An 18,700-nucleotide genomic window follows, 5' to 3' on the forward strand; every position below is an offset into this window, starting at 1 on the left:
TATCGAGTGATTCAGGTTTGCCAATTTAAATGCCTCAGTCTGTGTGTGTGCATTAATTTCGTCCTAGAAGGAAATAAAAACAGCGGGCACCGCGGTCAGAATGAGTGGAAATGTGCTGTCAAACGAGAAGCACGCGATGAATAGCGCTTGGAGCTAGGAGGGCATGCATAGCAGTTACAAGCAAAGATAGTTCGTAAAAGAAAGAACAGAATATCACAGAGAAATAAACAAAATGGAGGAAGCCTTGTAAAAGCAGCTAAGGATACCTAGCCTTCCGCTGGGATATAAGAATGAAATGCTGGTTTTAGTGGTGTTTTCGACGTAAGTCCAGCTGGGAGACGAAGCGCCATAACACGGTACTTCCGTTTAAAGAAGTGTATGTGAGAAGGAAATGGAATGGAAATGGCGACCACTAAGGAGAATAATGTTGTCGAGGGTCGAATTTAGCGATTAGGAAGGAATTTGAACGCTGATTGTGGCACTATTACCTCCAACGTTTCATCAGGCCTTGCGATAGGTGGATCAGAGTCCACCTGGAGGAAATCTGGCTTAATCAGGGGAGAATTCTTGGGGTAAGAGGCGAGGGAAATGCGTTATTTCGCTTTTTTTAGGCCACAAGTTGAATTTGAGGAGAGAGTTTGGGATTCACTGAAAAAAGTGCTCCCTATTTGAGCAATTAGGCAAAGTTCAAAGCTACGATGTGGCTTAAATTTGGAGAAAAAAATATTACGAGAATAAAGATGGTGCGATGCAATAGCTAGAAAATCTAGGATAGGAATTCCTCCAAACGGGAAGAGAGGAAGCGAGACTTTAAAGAAAGGCACAGAATACTTGAATGTACGTGTGACACAAAAGGGGAAACTGTTTATGCTGTACTGCGACACTGGGGTCTTCCTTCCCTCTTGAACACTTCGCGATAGCAAGAGAGACAGGGCCAAGCACCCAATAACCCTGATCGAAGTATTAGAAAATAATTTCGTATTCGGCCAAGAGGAAGACTAGAGAATGTGAGCAAGTGAATTTGAAAGCTCGGTGGAGGTGCTAATGGAAAGTACATTAGCAGGAAAGGACAGCACGCGTTGGTAGTCAAAATAGATCGAATCATGACATTATTCTGGTGAACTTTCGCCCAAGTGCGATGCTGAAGAAGATATATATGAGACTGACAATACGAGTAAGACTAAGTGCTGGAGAAAGGCGCCCCTTGCGCTCTCCACGTCTGCATTACGGTACAGTCTAAATGCATATACACATGCTGACCTTTTTTGATGGCGAGGATTGGATCATTTCTCATATGGCTACCATACCGCGCGTCTGATGAATGCGGGCCGTAAAAACAAATTGGGACGGGGTGGACCGTGTTCGTGACCCCGGTGATGGCGTAAAAACGATTTGTGGCCACCTGTGCGACGGCGACCTCTCCCCTCAACCCCCGCGCAGCCTTCGTCATCCGCACGTGCCTTCCCGCCCACCAAGTCGCAAAAACCCGAACCCTTTCTCCCTCAATGCTTTCCCCCCTCCGCCGAGAAGGGGACCGCGAAATACGACAATGGCACGGTCTTCGGCGAAAGCGGAAAACCAGGGGGAAAATCGATGAGTGAAATTATCCCGTCTTCGTGAAGCGAGACGACGTAATGGTTGACCGTCGTGCCTTTCATTTGGTTTCGTCCTTACCCCGGAGGTTTTATTTTTCCCAATTTTCCACCGGGATGAGTTGGAACGATAACGCTCGTATCCAATTCGTGCCGTATCCTATAATGGGGGACAATTGAGAAAGGATAAGTTTCTAGCTCTCGTCGTTTTGGGGACCGGCGATTTTGAACACGCAGACCGTTCAGGCGTCGACTGGACGGCACACCGTCGAAGCCACCCACGGGAGTGAGTGATGCGGTCGGGGGGTGGAACCTCGGGAAAATCATCCCGATGAGACTCGTTAGTTGGAGAAACGTGCGGAATGACAAAACACAATGATGCCCGCAGCTAGTTTGTCTTTATTTTTCCATGAATATTTCGAAAGCCATCTCAGGGTTTCATTCAACCTGGCACTGGCGGCTGACTACTATTGAAGATAAACACTATCCCGTCAATCCGTTCCCTTTCCAGTTAGGCAAGTTTAAAATTGCCTCATTTAAAGTTTTGCAGGCAATTTACCCTTGCCCGTACTAATTTCTTATGTACTATTCTATCCCTATCAACTTATTTCGCCCAGTTTATATTATTGAATATTAAAATAAAAATTGCAGAACTCTTGTTTTTTTTCAAACTTCACTTTATTTTCGAAATTATACTCTTCACGAAATACGGATACTCTTGATGCAATTCTTTTGCAGCACTAAGTTCATTTGCCTCATCTGGGGTCATCTTCTCCTCCTTATTTTTCCTATATCCCTCTTCCATCCCCCATGGTTTCTTTCGATATCCTTTCTTCAGGCCGTCCCCTTCTGTTCTTCTTCAGCAACCTCTTTCATTCTGTACTTATGTATGACGTTATTCTATCGTAAAAGGGACACAATTGTGATATGAAGCAATGGTATTCTTATCCAACTCTTAACTACCCTAACAAGAGCTAATATTACTATTTGCTTCTAATACGCAGAGTGTTATTTCGATGAAGACGACTCTCGAAGATTTTTAGCACATAGGGAATGAAAGAAAATATTAGTGAAGTGTGATTTTTACTGAAACGTGTGGCGATCCGTGGCTTCGATGGGAGCGCATGATAACCGGTGAATCAGCATGAACACGATCTCGAACATCGAGGCTCTGGGTTTGAATCCCGGAGATAACTTTTTTTTCGTGCGGAATTCCGAGCCCCGCCTGCGTGTCGTCTCCAGTGGCCAGTTCAAATGCATTTCACCATGCTTCGGATAGGATGCCATTTCCTTCGAGACCCTCTTGAGAATAACATAGGAAATAGACGCCTAATTTTTTTACGTTCATAGATAGAATATTGATACGCTTACAAGAAGATCATTTTCATTCATCGAAGTGGATCCCTGAGGTACCTCCCAACGAGGGTAGCAATGCGCGCGGCGGCGCAATTTATGACCCTCACCCAAAAGCTTAAGAGGGATTTTATTCCTCTCTTAACTCGCGTGCACTACTGCTGGCGGTGCTGACCCTGGCGGAAGTGTCTATGGTGTTTCTATATCATGGTCCCAATCGTACGTCTTGCCGACGTATATTTCACCACATTGGCATACACTGCTGGTATTTTAAGTCCAATATGGTCTTCCATCTTAGCCACCGGATTCTAGAATTTCTGTGGAGGTTGATGAATGGGTTCAATATCAAATCTTCTCGAAGAAGATTCATCAGGAAAGTACGAGATCATGTACTGTATGATGCAATATCTTCTTCTGCCACGCCTAACTGACCCTTTGAAGGAACCAGGAATGCCAACTGCTGAAGATGAGAAGAATCTGACTCTGAGAATAACTTAACTTTAATACTTTACACTTTTATACGGATACCTCTCCCGATTTTACTATGAGAACGTCATATATATTTTTCAATGTAGACAATTCCACATGGCAGAGTCACCGAAAACCTCCTTTAGGACAGGATCAAGGAGCGTGGGAGGGACATCGGAGTGCGCCAGACGGAGAAATCAGCACTTGTGGAACACAGCCTCAGATAGTACCAAGTGAATCAATTCGACGGCGCAACAAAGGATATTGGGAGGTAGTAGCCAAAGGAGCCAATGAAAACAACACGATGGATACCATATTCAATAGAGATTCTGGATACACCCTCATCAGAAATAATTCGGCCCTAATTTAACTGAGGAAAGAGGTTGAGGTATTGGTAACGAATGAGATAACGCACAAAGTATCTATGAACGCGCCCTTAGTGCGGTAACGTTCAATAAATGGTGTGAATACGATGAAATTCTTCGTTTGAGAAGCAATCCAAGAATTAAATTGATAGTGAAGCAGCTAACTGGTAATGCCAGCTTGCTTTAGTAATGATGGAAAAGACAATTTGCTGAATATACGAAGGACATTTTTAATAAGAATCGTCAGTTATAACATCATCGTTTGCAATCGTATAACTCTTCGTTATCACTGTTCATATTTTCCGTTCGGCACCAATTCGTTCCGTTTCACGTTTCCGCATCGATTAACACGTTGCGTGGGTCTCAGTGGTGGGGGGGGGGGGCGATGGTGGCGGCAGCGGGCGTGTCCGAGGGGCGGGCGACACGCACCTTCGACCGATGACGACGCCCTCCTCTCCGGGCTATGAAATGATCCCCCTGCCCAAACAATGAGCAGCCACCTTACTTCAAAATGGCGCAAGTGACCCCCATTCGGGGGAGGCAAACGAGTGCCTCCCCCGAATGGCTGGTACTTAGAGAGAGAGTTGGCGAATACCCGAGGACAACTCCACTAAAATGCCTGGGCAGCACAAAAGGTAGGCGGCGTGAGGGCGGGACGAAGGGCTCTCCGGTGACGACCTACGTGACCGGCGTCCACAACCCTTCCCTGAATCCCGGGGTCCATGTCTCCCTTACACTTCGCCTTCCTTTTTTACACCATCCCGTCGCTCCCTTCTTATTTATGCCATCTTAGAACGTGCCCTCCCTCCCTTCATTTTTTTTGATTCGTTAAATTCCTCGAGCCAAATGTGATCCAAATTAATGTTTTGGATGCTAAAAATATTGATGGCATGCATTTAATTTTTTCCGCAAATAAACGGTAACAATGAATATAAAAAGTGATGAAAGTGACATTAAAACTAAATGTATTGGTGCTTGGTTTTTACTAAACACATGTTTGTTTGAGTGCACCTTGACCTAATTTATTTATTATATGACGAGTTATAACTAGGTTAAAATTAAAGTTTAATGCCTTCAAGAATAAGAAAAACTTCGTATATTCCACAAACTTGCGGTACGACCGGTCTCATCACATATGCGACCTCTCGAGGACATAGTATGTGATGGAACAAGTCATATTGCAATGGAGTTTGGTGAAATCAACGAATTTTTTCTGATTCCTTAATATACAATTTTACTCTTTTGAGCCTGATGCCATCGAACTGCAATGCCTTCCTTTATGCGTTATATTTGTAGTCGATTCCGAAAATTAAATTTCGATGGGTTTTGGTGGAATAATCCCTTTTTTTCGTTGAGTAACCCTAGCAACCTTACGTCTTAAAGAAATCACTTTCGCAGTATGGAGACCGACCGCTTTTAGAAGAAAGGATTCCCGAAACAGGACCAAGCATGTGTGTGCTGTCAGGAATGTCGCATTGCGCCATCAAGTATTCAGTATTCAGGCCAGGCGGCGTCATTTAGCGTGGTGGGTGGAAAACAGAGGAATGCTGAATCTTTTCTTGGTTCTCGGACCATACTATATCCTTTGAAAGTAAAGCTCCTAAGTTCATTGGCGATGAGTGTTAATAATGCAATGTGCTGATGCGTGTGCCATAGCTGCTTACAAGCCGACCTGTGTCTCGGCGTCAAAGCTAAGAGGGCGCCACACCTGCTTGACCATGAAAAGGGGAACAGAATGCTACCCTCCATTTAAAATTCTTGTTATGAATTTAACATGCCTTTATGTGCATCTTTAACACAAATTTAGCATTGAAAATAGAAGTTATGAATGAAGTTACTTAAATAGAAATAATCAAGGAATTGAAACACTACGTCTAGCGCTCAAAAATTGTTTCAAAAAATATTTTATCAGTGCAATTATAATTTATGAAAAAAGTAGTGCATTAAGTAATCAATATCTTGATTATTCAAAATATTTGTCTTTACAGCCATTAATGTCAACCTCTGTCATGTCTTGTATTCTTTTAAGAATGCAGAAAATAATGTTTTACAAGCGCATATAGCAGTTATTCCTTAAATTAAGTTTTGGAAATGTACAAAGAAACCATATTATGAGTACATTTATAATAATATCGCTCCATTTGGTGAATTTTTTTAATGTATCAAGCATATAGAAATTATTGGTTTCGAGAGCTGCTGCTTGGAGTCTCGTGTATGTCCATTCTTTTGCATCCATTATAGGGAGTACCATCAGGAACACTATTTGTACATCCCGATAATGTCGCTGGTCTGAGGTTCCTCTCCAATCTAAAAAATATCGCTGTGATAATGCGTGTTGTAATTGGTGGACATAAATTCGATTAAAATAGGATCATTTTTAATCCAATAAACATAATCGATTACTATGCCTAGTGTCATTGATAATTCCGCTCAATTATTGACATTCCCACGGCATACACCATCTTCCATAATTCATAGAAGTCCAACCAAAGCATCGGATAATCAAAGCCTTTATGGGCGGCTTAGGTCGTATCAGATTGCCCTATAAACAGAGGGGCAATCTATAAATCATATGATAAATATATTGGTATTTAATTATTTTTTCTGCCAGTACCAGTCGCCTCGACAGATTACCTACCTATACTTTATTGGACTTCACAATTGGTCGAATACGATTTCTCGCGAAGTGAGTTTTGCCCAAGAGGCAGGCGTATGTATCTTGTATCTGCCTCTGGTGAGTGGACTCGGCCCTAATGCCGCTCACCACTTGGCGCCCATGGGAGGGGGGACCTACTTGGGGGATCGGAGTGTCTCTCCATCTGCAGGTCTAAGAACTGGGCCCTCCCACGATTTATGGCCAACGAAGCCCGAGATATCGGCCAACTAGTGCAGATAACCACCCCTTTCTCCTTGTCATCTGCAGGAATGGATAACACAAGGCTCGCTCAAGGTCTTGGCTAAAGATAAGAGGAGTGCTGATGTGGCCGAGGGCACGAGGGAAGATTAACTCACGTGCGCCCACTGGCGGTGTGCACAGTGACTCACATTAACAGACGAACATTCCACATCCGTGAGAGAACTCGGTTAATTCTTTATGGTTTTCAAATATACTCGTACCTTTGGCCATTGCTATCCATTTTTGATAATTTTCCTCAATTTTCAATGAGAATAGTCATAAACAGGACAAACTTGACCGATTTCCAGTTTTTATTCTAGATAGTATAATAAATTCCATTTATAAGCCCACAGGTGTTCTTTTTTGGCCGTACTACTTGTTACACAAGACTTGTGGTGTGTGAACTTCACACATTGACGGGAGTACTTTCTTTCCTCGTGACCCCTGCGGTTTGGCAGAAGATATAGCTTCTGAAGAATCACTCATCTTGGGTAAATCTGAGAATGTCCGACATCACTAGGATTAAACCCGGGCCTATCGTTCAGTAGCCGATCACTCTATTTATCTGACTTCACGGCCCTACGTTCGAAATAACATGAAGAATTCTAGACACCTTATTTTCTACGAGTGGCCCTCACCTTATGGCCTTTCTTGGAAAGCACGCAGTATATGAATATGCAGGGGATCGAGATGTTGCGGTGGCTATCGTACTGGCTTCCTACCGAGAGAGCCCGGGTTCAAATCCCGACGGTGTTGAATATTTTTCAGAGGTATCTCGGTCCCTACTTGAGGTGCTTTGTGGAGGGTACTTTGAGTAAGTACGCCGTCCGTCAGATGGGACGTTAAGATGCTGAGCCCTTGGCGCCTTTCGTAAAGAGTAGGCTAATGCCGACGTCGGGTTTCTCTCCACCCTTCATCCTTTCCTGTCCATCCCCTGTGGCGCAAATGACCTCAGCTGTCAGTCGCCTCCCCTAAATACTACTATGAACATGCAGGGTCTCTATGTAGAGATCAATTGAGAGAATGATAAGCTCGAGGATGAAAAAATAGGGGGGGAGGGAGATAGCATCTTTAAGACTCACACAGCTAGCACTTCCAGTATTTGTTGAACTTTTGAGGATGACTTATTTAGTAAAATAGATTATATTTGCACAGCATCCACTGTATTGCCTAAAATTTGTTTCCATTAGAATGAAATGTTTATAATAAATTACTGTGGCACTTAAATAACACTCTTAACTGTCGTGGAAAATATTAGAAAAATACTTTTACAAAGGTAGACGTTTCTATTCAGTGCACTCTTGAGGAAGTTATTCGAACACCACACGGCTGAGAATCCTCATTCGCCCAATAGCTACGGGCAATAAAACGCCGAAATAAATCTCAGAAGACATGGGTCAGAAGCATTAAAAGGAGAGGAGTGATCATCTCAAGCACGAGGACAAGCCATAACCTGCGCCTACCTGTTCTCCAGCCCCAGCTGTTACGATGATTGTGAGTCACTCGCCTCTTGCTACGGCACATTCTGAGTGGACGTCAAAATTCCGTCGCTCCCCGAAGAAAATAGAGTCGGATTTCAGGAAATGAGTCTTAATTGAAACAGGTTTTGATGTCTTAAGTTACAAATGGCGTAAACCAGGGTGTTCATTTTTATCTATTTAAAAGCACTAAGGAAACATTTGGAATTAGGAAAACAAAGGTTATGCGGTTCACGAGAAAGAGGAAACCTATTTTTAAATTATGAAATATGAGTTAATAAACTACAGGCAGGTGAAACAGTTAGTCTATCTCGAAAGTGATCCGGACTGAAATGGTAGAAAAATAGTAATGGCATAAAAATAAGAATTGCTTTAGGCGAAGAAGATTTTACGAGGAGGAGGGAATCGATGACAAAAACGTTGAGTAAGGATACTTATTAAGAAACGACCCTTCAAAACTTTTATATGGAACTCGATTTTTACGGCGCGGAAACAAAGATCATTGAAGCAGAACGAAAGGCGTGCACTGGAAGTATTTGAAGTATGGGGGTGGAGAATGATGGAAAAGGTGAAGTGGACGTACAGCGAAAACAAAGAGGACGTGATGGGCATGGTGAGAGAGAAGAGGGAATTGTCAGAAGAAATCCAAAGGAGACAGGAAATATGGATACAGAGCGATTAGATTTGCGTTAGTATATTGGAATCTATGATTGAGGGAAGAACCTTAGAATTGCGAGGAAGGGCTTGAAATAGAATGGGGACGTGGGATGGAACGAAGGGAGGGAAAATAAAGCGGAATGCGGAGGGGCTTATTATAGTCTCGGATGTCACAATATGTTTCGTTAGGAGAGGCAAATAAATCGATTGTGATTCATTCGTATATATATAATATATATATATATCATATATAATATTATATATATATATATATATATATATATATATATATATATATATATATATATATATATATATATATATATATATATATATACGAGAAAATAGAACGCTTTTCGGTGACGCATAAATACGTGTACATAAAAACACTGATATAGATTTTTTAAACAAAGAAACACAAATAAAGGAGAGTCACATATGTAGTTTCTTTGTTTCCATGTTTCAAAAACCTATATCTGTGCTTTTAGATATTTATAACTAAATACTGGTTGATTATCATAAATTATGCTGTGCCCGTGCTATTAACAATTGTTGACCTATATCCATTTTATTTTTTATTATTTAATTATATCAAGGAAATAATTAAGAGGATACGTATGCATTTTAAGTGTTCCTTGCATACCCTATTATGCCATATGATGAAAATAATTAAATTTTATGAATCCTTCACAAAAAGGTCGATAGATTTTATTTTAGGCAATACAGAAATGGCGAATTATATTGATTTTTTCATGAGACATTATTGACTCGATCTCACCTGGTAGTGATAGTCGTATTATTATTAGGCCGGTCTAATGTGCTGAGTGACCTCTGCGGTCGAAGCACTTTAAAGCTCAAAATACTACTCCCACCCCTCACTTCATTGGTAAATGTGGTCACATGAATGAAGTGAAATGGCGAGGCATACTTAAATGATCAATTTATAACCCCATGAGAGAGGTGATTAAAATGAAAAAAAAACAAGTTCCGCTGACCCTTTGGGTACAAGCCTTTCCCACTTAGGCATGCAACCAACGGAAAGGCGAAAGACAAAAATTTCGCAAATTCTTCGTCATCTTTGTGACATTGCTATTTCCTGTGGGTGGGGGGGGGCCATTAGGGCCTGGCGGCGCAGGTTCTGACCGCTCCCCGTGTTTGGCTGGGTGGTTTTTTAAAGGACGGGAGAAAAAAGTTCGGATGACCTCACCGCAGCGGTGGAGTAGCAGAAGAGAGCGTAAGGCGATTAGCGGTTTCCCCGTGAGAAGTCTTTCTCGTGTGTGCGTCTTCTGCGGTTACTTCCTCGGGCGTATTTATAAGAGGAAACTTTCGGCCAAAGCGACTCTTTAGGAATGGAGTAAGTTCATTTAGAGGAGAATATTTATTTTCTGGAAAGATAAGTTGTGACATTCTCTGTTGATGCTGAACGATGATTTTTTTTGCAAAAATCCATTCTGTTGAGATTTTTATCTATGTCATCGTAATTAATTGAATTAATTTGTGTACTTGTTCGTGATTTAGTTATATTTCATTATGGATATCATTTTAAATATATGTTGGTCTTTCCACTGTCGATGGAAAGGGTGAATTATTTACGGGTACGGGATTTGCCATTGGCTTTGGTATATTTGGCTTTTAATAATTTGTATTATCCTTGTGTACATGATGGCAGGATCATTTCTATCATTTAATGTTCAGGAGTATTGCCCTTTCACACGTTTCATTTCGATCCCCTGCAATTAGGAATATGTAGAAATACGCCAGTTACCTGCTTAGTCTCCAGGGCATTCTAAGTGTGAGAAAACTTACCTACTCACTATAAGATTATGGAGCTACGGATCATCTGAATGATGCTTTAGGGATTTGAATTACTCTTTTCATTAACATTACACTCATCGAATAAAAACTGATTTTTAAAATCTATAAGTTAAAGTGGAATCTATATTTATAATATGCTTAGGTATTACGCATGCATGCTAAGCTATGTACGAAAAGTGCTACTGTTGCTAAGGAATTTTAGAATGTTTATGAAGAAAACAATATTCTTGCAAATAAAAAATCAATTGAATTATGTTAATGCGCCATTAATTTGTATGTGCTAATCTTTACATTTAAGCCTATACAAGAATAAAAGTATTCATTACTCCTTTGGAATTCTAAAATCTACTTATTTTATGAGTTTATCCTAAAATTGAGAAATCCATCAAAAATTCCGAACGTATTTGAGTCAAGGCTTCGGTTTATCTCCTTAATTACGGGAATTTCTAACCTTACTCAAACTTTCTTTGCGCTAAAATCTCTCTAGGTAAAGTTAGAAGGCATAATTACTGACGCATTATTGTACTCGCTCAAAAAGTACATTATTTTCGAAACTTGTGCATTCCTGGATATTTTAAATTATGTCATTGATGAAGATAACATCATCGCCTAAGAATCGCCGTGTCAAGCTTACGTAAATCAAGGAAGAGGCGAGGGACAACTAATACCTGAGAAGCGCAGTTATTAATACACCCGACAGATAAAAATATTTTCCTTATGTTAGATGCTTGAGGTGTTTAGAGATTATATTTTCGGAATATCTAAGATTATTCGACTTGCATGCAGGGCCGCCTGAATGAATGGGCCAAAAACGCTCCCTCGTTTGTGTATGTGCAGATACCATCGAGACGTGCTGATATTGATGTTGTGATTACTTTCGTGCAGTCATTCGTATTTTTCCCTTAACTCGCAGTGGATCAAATTGGTCATTATGGGCCGCGCGCTATGATGTTCGGCCATAAAACGGTGGGCTCGATATAACGGCGCTTCGAGCTCAGATGCAGTAATAATACATGACATGTTGTTATGATACAGATTGCCGTTGAAGTTACATCAGTATGGTTAGCCTACGCATCGTCATTAGAGTGTCTGCCCCGCGGCGTAAGGATTTTGACGGTCCCTATCAAGTAACATATCATCGAGGACTTAAATCAGCCCAAAATGATGTTTGCTCTACTTTATTGGACATTTTTTACACTCTAACTACCTCCATGACGTCCAAAAACCTTTCCTCTTCATCCTCATTCCCCCTTGGTCCAACAATTATGTTCTCCACTGAGGGATACAGTATCCCACTACCTCTCAATATCTCCTCTGCCCTTTTTCGAATTTCACCCAGCATATTGAAATGTAATGAAATAATTGACTTTGTTATTCCACACACTTTCCGCTATCTTCCGTCCTTTCCCAAATAGAACTTGAATCCGTCTAACCGGAATTGTTAACCTACATCCCTATCAATTGTTATCAATTTAACAATGAATTACTTTTGGCGAAAGTCGAAGAGAATTGTCAAGAAATTGGAATTAATATTCCTAATTCATTTTAATTCGTCCGCAAAATTAATTTTAATTTCATGATATCTTAAGTAGCAATATTTTAAGGAGTTGAAGTAGTCACATGTCAATTGTAGAGATTATTAACCATTTTGAGAATATTCTCACCGATATTTTTGTCGTGCTAAAAATGACGATATTGCCATTTAAAAGTATAACCTTTTGGCTCATGGCGCATTTGACGTGATCTGAGATGGTATGAACTGTTAGGCAAGATTTTTTGTCGTTTAATTTTTGAGATGGCATCTGTTCATAGCCGCATGAGTTTTTCCTACATAGCGTGCATAGATGAGGCATAAAACAGAAAATGTGGTTTAATGATTTATACCCATTAAAATATACGATTCTATTAAAATGCTCTAAGTCTTAAACATTGATTAAAAGCTAAAGTAGTTATTCAATATCGTTAATTAGGTTCGTCCGTTATCATAAGTAAGTTAGTTTTACCAAACTTGGTGCATACGAAGGTGAAACAGTTTATAGTTTGGAGTTTTGAAAAAACGAACACCTCCATTTCCTTGTTTTTATTAAATGATTCGTGCTTGAAACTATCCAATTTCTTGTGAGCTCTTGTTAAGGAATTAATGATAAAATAAATAGTTTATCCAATAAAAATGCTATAGCTACCCTACTCATAGAGAACATGGTGGTACGTACGAGGATTGAAAATATGTAAAAACTAATTATAAGTCTTCGATTTAATTTATGAAATATGTCACAGATATTTCCACAATGCCTAAATAAAAGTTTAGCTTGAGCTTAAAGGCACTGCTGTTGTTATAAGACATGGAAACTTCCATTATATCTCTCGTTTGCCGGTAACCAACCGGCTTACGTCAACTTAAAAATATATTTACGTTATTGGAATTAAATATAAAATGAATTAAAATGGTTATGCATATAACTAAATATGTACCTAATAAGTAAGTAAAGTAAGAGTCAAAAAAGACTTAAAACCCTTCAAACAGAACGCAAAGGGCAGCACAACCAATTAATCACAAACATACTAGTAGGATGTTACAAAGCAATATTCATTAAAACAACAAATGTACATCTTGTTCCTTAATAATTTATATTTACAAACTGCGTTGGAAAGGTTATGGTTGTTGATTTTGATGTTGCTCCGGATGTTGTTAAAGATATGGTCGTATGTTTAAAATGAATAATTGAATTTATTCATGAAGAAACATATTAGATGGAATAAAATATCGTGCATAAGCACGAAACGAAATAATATTTCAAATTGAATAATTGAAATGGATGGAGTTCCAAATGGAAAAATTACTGGGACTTGCATACGTACGCGCCTTTAAAATTAAATACTACTCATATCATTCAGAACATAAATTAAACATTTGTAGTTAAATATCTTATTTTGGAGCGAAACAAAGAAACGTTTTTAAAACTGCGTCTTAATGACTCGATTATGAGAGTATTTTTACGATTCACGTAGTGAAAAACGAACCGCCTTAACTTGAGTAACTCGTTGAAATGTCTATTATTATGATAGTTTGTTATTTATAATAATAATTCCCTGCCGAAGGAACCCAATTTAAAGATTATTTTGCCGTAAATATAGAAGAAGGTGAATAGGAATAGCAGTTAAATGACATTGAACCTGTCGAAATAAATATTTCAATCAATTAACCTACTTAAAAAATAATTTCATTTCAATTGCAAAAATATTGTCAAGCAATATTTCAGGCTATTTTCCGGTTACCGTGAATAAAAATATGCACATTGAAAGTTTAAACTTGGAATGCTGGAGAAATAATTAATATTTTAAAATTATTTGATTTCACAGATGTAGCTGGGATAAATTGGTTTTTGTTAATGGTATAATTTATGCACAGAAAGTCTCAAGAGCCGTATGTGGATTTATCTCAGGCATTGATTCCCAATATCCGATTACGTAAAATAGATATTTTAGCAACCCTCTGATTTAGCCTAATGGTTTGATATAAAAAAATTGAAAAGCAAACATTATTTATGCAAAAAACCGCCCCGTCATCATAGCTACTGTTGGAACAAAAAAAGTATACATCTGCGAGTTTGATGCATGGACTCGATACAATATTCGATGAACGATTCCAAATTGGAAAAAAACATCGACATTAACCACCTGCTGTTGAATTTCAGAAATCAGTTTTGCCTTTGGCCCTAAAAGAAGCACAATGGCAGCGTGAATTTCTTCGTGTCCAAATTGAGCGGGGAAAGAAAAATGTTATTTTTAGAATTTTATTTCACGTAGATATTTTCAAAGGATATTTCATTGACTTGAGGAGGAACAAGGGATTCTTTCGGTGGAGGCGCTGAAGAATGAATGAATGCGGCGTGCACTATGAGGGAATGAATGAAGCACTTGATTAATGAGCTGGTGAGTGAAAATCATTCGAAACTCTGAGTTTTCTCTTCCTCATCATTTTTTGTGGCCACGTATTTCCATCAATTTCATATTCATCCCAATATTTATCACGGATTCATTTTAGAGGCACAATGTTTCTCTTGGATAAAGATTTTCGTTGGTTATTTATTGAACTCCAGCAAATAAAACTCGTTCCTATTTGAGGACTCATGAGTGTGGTATTCGCATTTTCATATTTCATGCGGACGGAAGTTCCCCTTCTTCCTTGTCGCACCAAAACTGATACCCAATCATTGCAAGGTTTTTTTTCATCATGGATGACGCTTACTTTCTTATTGCTCTCCTTTCTTATTACGGAACACCTGAAATTGAAGACGACACGTTCTTCACATGGGAACGTTTTCCGTAGGTGTGTTAAGTGCCTATCGGCTACTCATAAGCTTTAGAGAATTTAGTGAATGAAGAAAGGAGCTCTACCTCCTGATTTGATTTGCAAAGCAATATTAAACTCACCTAAAATAGGTCAACCTGAGAGAAAAATGCAAGTATACTACCCGACCATAGTCAATAGTGACAACAATAGTGAAATCCCCATTTCAGACTATTATTAACAATTGCATTCCACAAGCCCCATTCCCAAGCCCCATTCCACAAGTAAGATTATAATTTACAAATCCCCATTAAAATGGCTATTTTATGCAAAGAATATTGTAATATAATGACATGTGTGTCGATATCAACTAAATATAAAAATAAAATACTGAGGAAAGTATTTATACCCTTTTCCTACATTACGCACAATGGCAGGTGAAATTTTATCATTGTATTGAGCTGATATCGACAAACATGTCATTATATTGCACGAAAAACACCTGTTTACTTATTAAAAATCTCATGCGAAGGGTGACCTGGGATGACGTATGTCTAGCCAGCGCCAACCACGTCATTTACGACCAAATTAAAAACAAACGGGGGCAACAATTAACAATCGAATTTTGCGAACCTTAGAAACTCCTTGCAGATACGCGTGACCCCTTCCACTAGTACGGGTCCGTCGTTCGACTGTATCTAATAGTAACCGGCCAATCGTAGGAAAACTTAGCAGTCCGGCATATGAACCGGCTTCTACAAAATCCAAGATGGCGTGTTTCAGGAACGGCTTTTCCTATCTATTGTATATATATATATAATATATATTATATATATATATATATATATATATATATATATATATATATATATACAATATATATATATTATATACATATATATATAAATATATATATATATATATATATATACAATATATATATTATATACATATATATATATATATATATATGCACACAATAGTTCGAACAAGAAATTGAAAATAAATGTGGAATTATAACGACAGTGAATTAATAATTTTGTGTAGAATGAGGTGACGTGAGGGAAGGCTTAAAAAAACATTCATTGAAGACTTTCTCTTCCCGATGTGACAATTTTCAAATATCGGAAAAATATTTTTAATCAGTAATGCGCAGAAAATAACAACAAGAAATAGAGTGATGTGGATCATTATCGAAATCGACCTGTTCATGTTTTCGATCAACGCATCAATCTCGAATGTGTATCATTTCATCCCCGTTGAAAATATATGTCGAAGTATAATCCAAAATATCCACTTTTCGACGGAATGCTTAAAGCGGCCCAGGAAAAAGTCATTGTTTTCCGATAGGGAATGAAATATTGATTACAACTCCGATATTGACACACTCACTCAATTACATTATTGCCGATAAAAGTTTATTTTGGTCATGTAAAATATATCGATGCTTATTTCAAGAAAATATTTTATTGTCAAAATTAACTGCATTCAAGGAGAATATTTAGGTGCCAGAACGGAGCGTACTGAGAAAATCTTAAACTCCGACTGTATTTCAAATTAATTTACCCCTATTTTATAGTGGAAATGATTGCAAATGACCAAGTTCTGAATTTTGTATTGATTCTGACATTTCCGCATCTATATATATATATATATATACAGGGTTCGTCCGGAAAATAAGTGTACTGACTCCTGGGCTGGGCTGACTCCTGTATGTATGTATATATATATATATATATATATATATATATATATATATATATATATATTTGAATAATACTCCGCAAACCGCCAAAAGGACGTTTGGCGGTGACATAACACTCCCTCTTCTAGGTCACCGGCCATGCATGCACAGTCCCAATTATTAAACTTTTACATAAATATCAGTCCGATCATGGACTCGGGCCAAGTTAATCAGACGAAAGAAGGTACTTACATGCAAAAATATTCAACCACAGGATAAATTTAAATCATGTGGGAACAATTTTATAAAAAAGAATCTATTTAAAGATCATGCAGGATATCGATAAAATATATACCAATACTAATTATCAAATTGTCGCCTGCGTTTTTTTGCACTGCAGTAAATGGTAAAAATTGCTAAGATAATCGAATTATCTACATCTACATAATACCCCGCAAGCCACCGCAAGAGCGTGTGGCGGGGGGTGTTAGGTCACCACCCGTAAAAGGGAACAAAACCACATGCAAAACCAACACGTAGGAGTACATGCAAATCCATACCCATAGTGGCGTATACATTCATGCAAAAATCCTTTCATTTCACACGCATGCAAATACATATATATTATCATCGACCAAATAATTTCACCTAAGGATGGGGTAAGAAATCTATCAAATTACGCGCGAGCTAGAATTTGAAAAGCAAGAAGGCGTAATTCCACAACTGCATGAACATTCCACTACCACACAATGATTCTCCATTGCCAATGTTTTTGTAATACACACTTTGAGATCATTTATTTTCATAACCAAGGAGTGGCGTGAATTAAAAATAGTTCAAGACTGGAATGCTTATTACAACACTTACATTTGTCTAATTAAATATAAAGTTTTCAAAAAAATGGCGTATCTGCCTTGGTGGTCTCCCTTATGCTATAGGTCCAGTGGAAAATAGAGTATGGTGGATAATTACATTTTCGAGACACTCCCAGCCTTTCTAATCACGAGTTAATTGCTTTGAAACATTTGTGCACAACAAAGCCACCCTGTTCAATTGCGGATCCGAACTCGTGGCATGACATCATTCAGAGGTCCCGCTACCAAAAAACGAAAATTTGGTCGGCACTAGTATTTAGTTGACTGACAAAGGAAATCAAATAACACTTTTTCATTATATATTAAATAAAAAACGTAATTAACAAGCGCAGTTCTGCTTGATGAGCCGTCATCATGCCCAAGGTCAAACGCTTTCCGCTTTAGACCTTTCATTTTACGAATACCTCGTATATTTAGCGGTGAATGGCTATTTTTATTTATTCGTCGGGATGGACATTAAAAATAAGCCTTTGGCGGTTTGGTCGACTCATGAGAAAAAAATTATTAATCATCAGAACTCATTTATTCAACAATTTCCTTCTGAAATATAAAGTTAAAGCATCACTGATTGGTCGGTTGCTGCTCTCTATTGTTGATTTAAAATTCGTGTAATTGATTGGTGCACACCAATTTGTTTTATTTTTTCAATATCCTCGCAGAAATTCAGCCAAATGCTAGTATGCTTGTGACCCTTGGTGCTCTGTTCAATGTCTTGCTATTGTTTGGCCAAAATAGTTCAATTATTTTGTTTGCATAATTTCATTTATATTTTGTGTGTGGGTTGGTGTTTCTCTTCCAATGATAAGGTATTTGATACTGTAGAGCGAGGAATTGCTAACTCACTGCTGTATGGAATTCAGGACTTTCATCTTAATTGGGGAGAAGAGGCAAATTGACCAAAAGAACAAGTGCCCAATTTCGCATCGGATACGTACGCTTAGATAACACGAAATCTTATAAAAGCGGAAGGCAAAAAAGGTTCGAAAGTGCGAATTGACCTGCATTAAGGCTGAGTAGTAGTAGTATTTAGGGGAGGCGACCGACTGCTAAGGTCATTTTATTAAGGCTGAGTGGTCTCGACTATACGGCACTCCTCTTTTCATTACTTTATGTTTAACAATTTAAAATTGATTTGCCATCAATAAACCTTACAGTTATTGGGTTGAAATTATACCGGTGAAAATTCCTATTTCTTTGTATGAAAGGTAAAATTAAGGAAATGAAAC

Source organism: Hetaerina americana, unplaced genomic scaffold (genome assembly GCF_022747635.1).
Source record: "Hetaerina americana unplaced genomic scaffold, ioHetAmer1.1.p SCAF_3, whole genome shotgun sequence".
NCBI classification, from domain to species: Eukaryota; Metazoa; Arthropoda; class Insecta; order Odonata; family Calopterygidae; genus Hetaerina; species Hetaerina americana.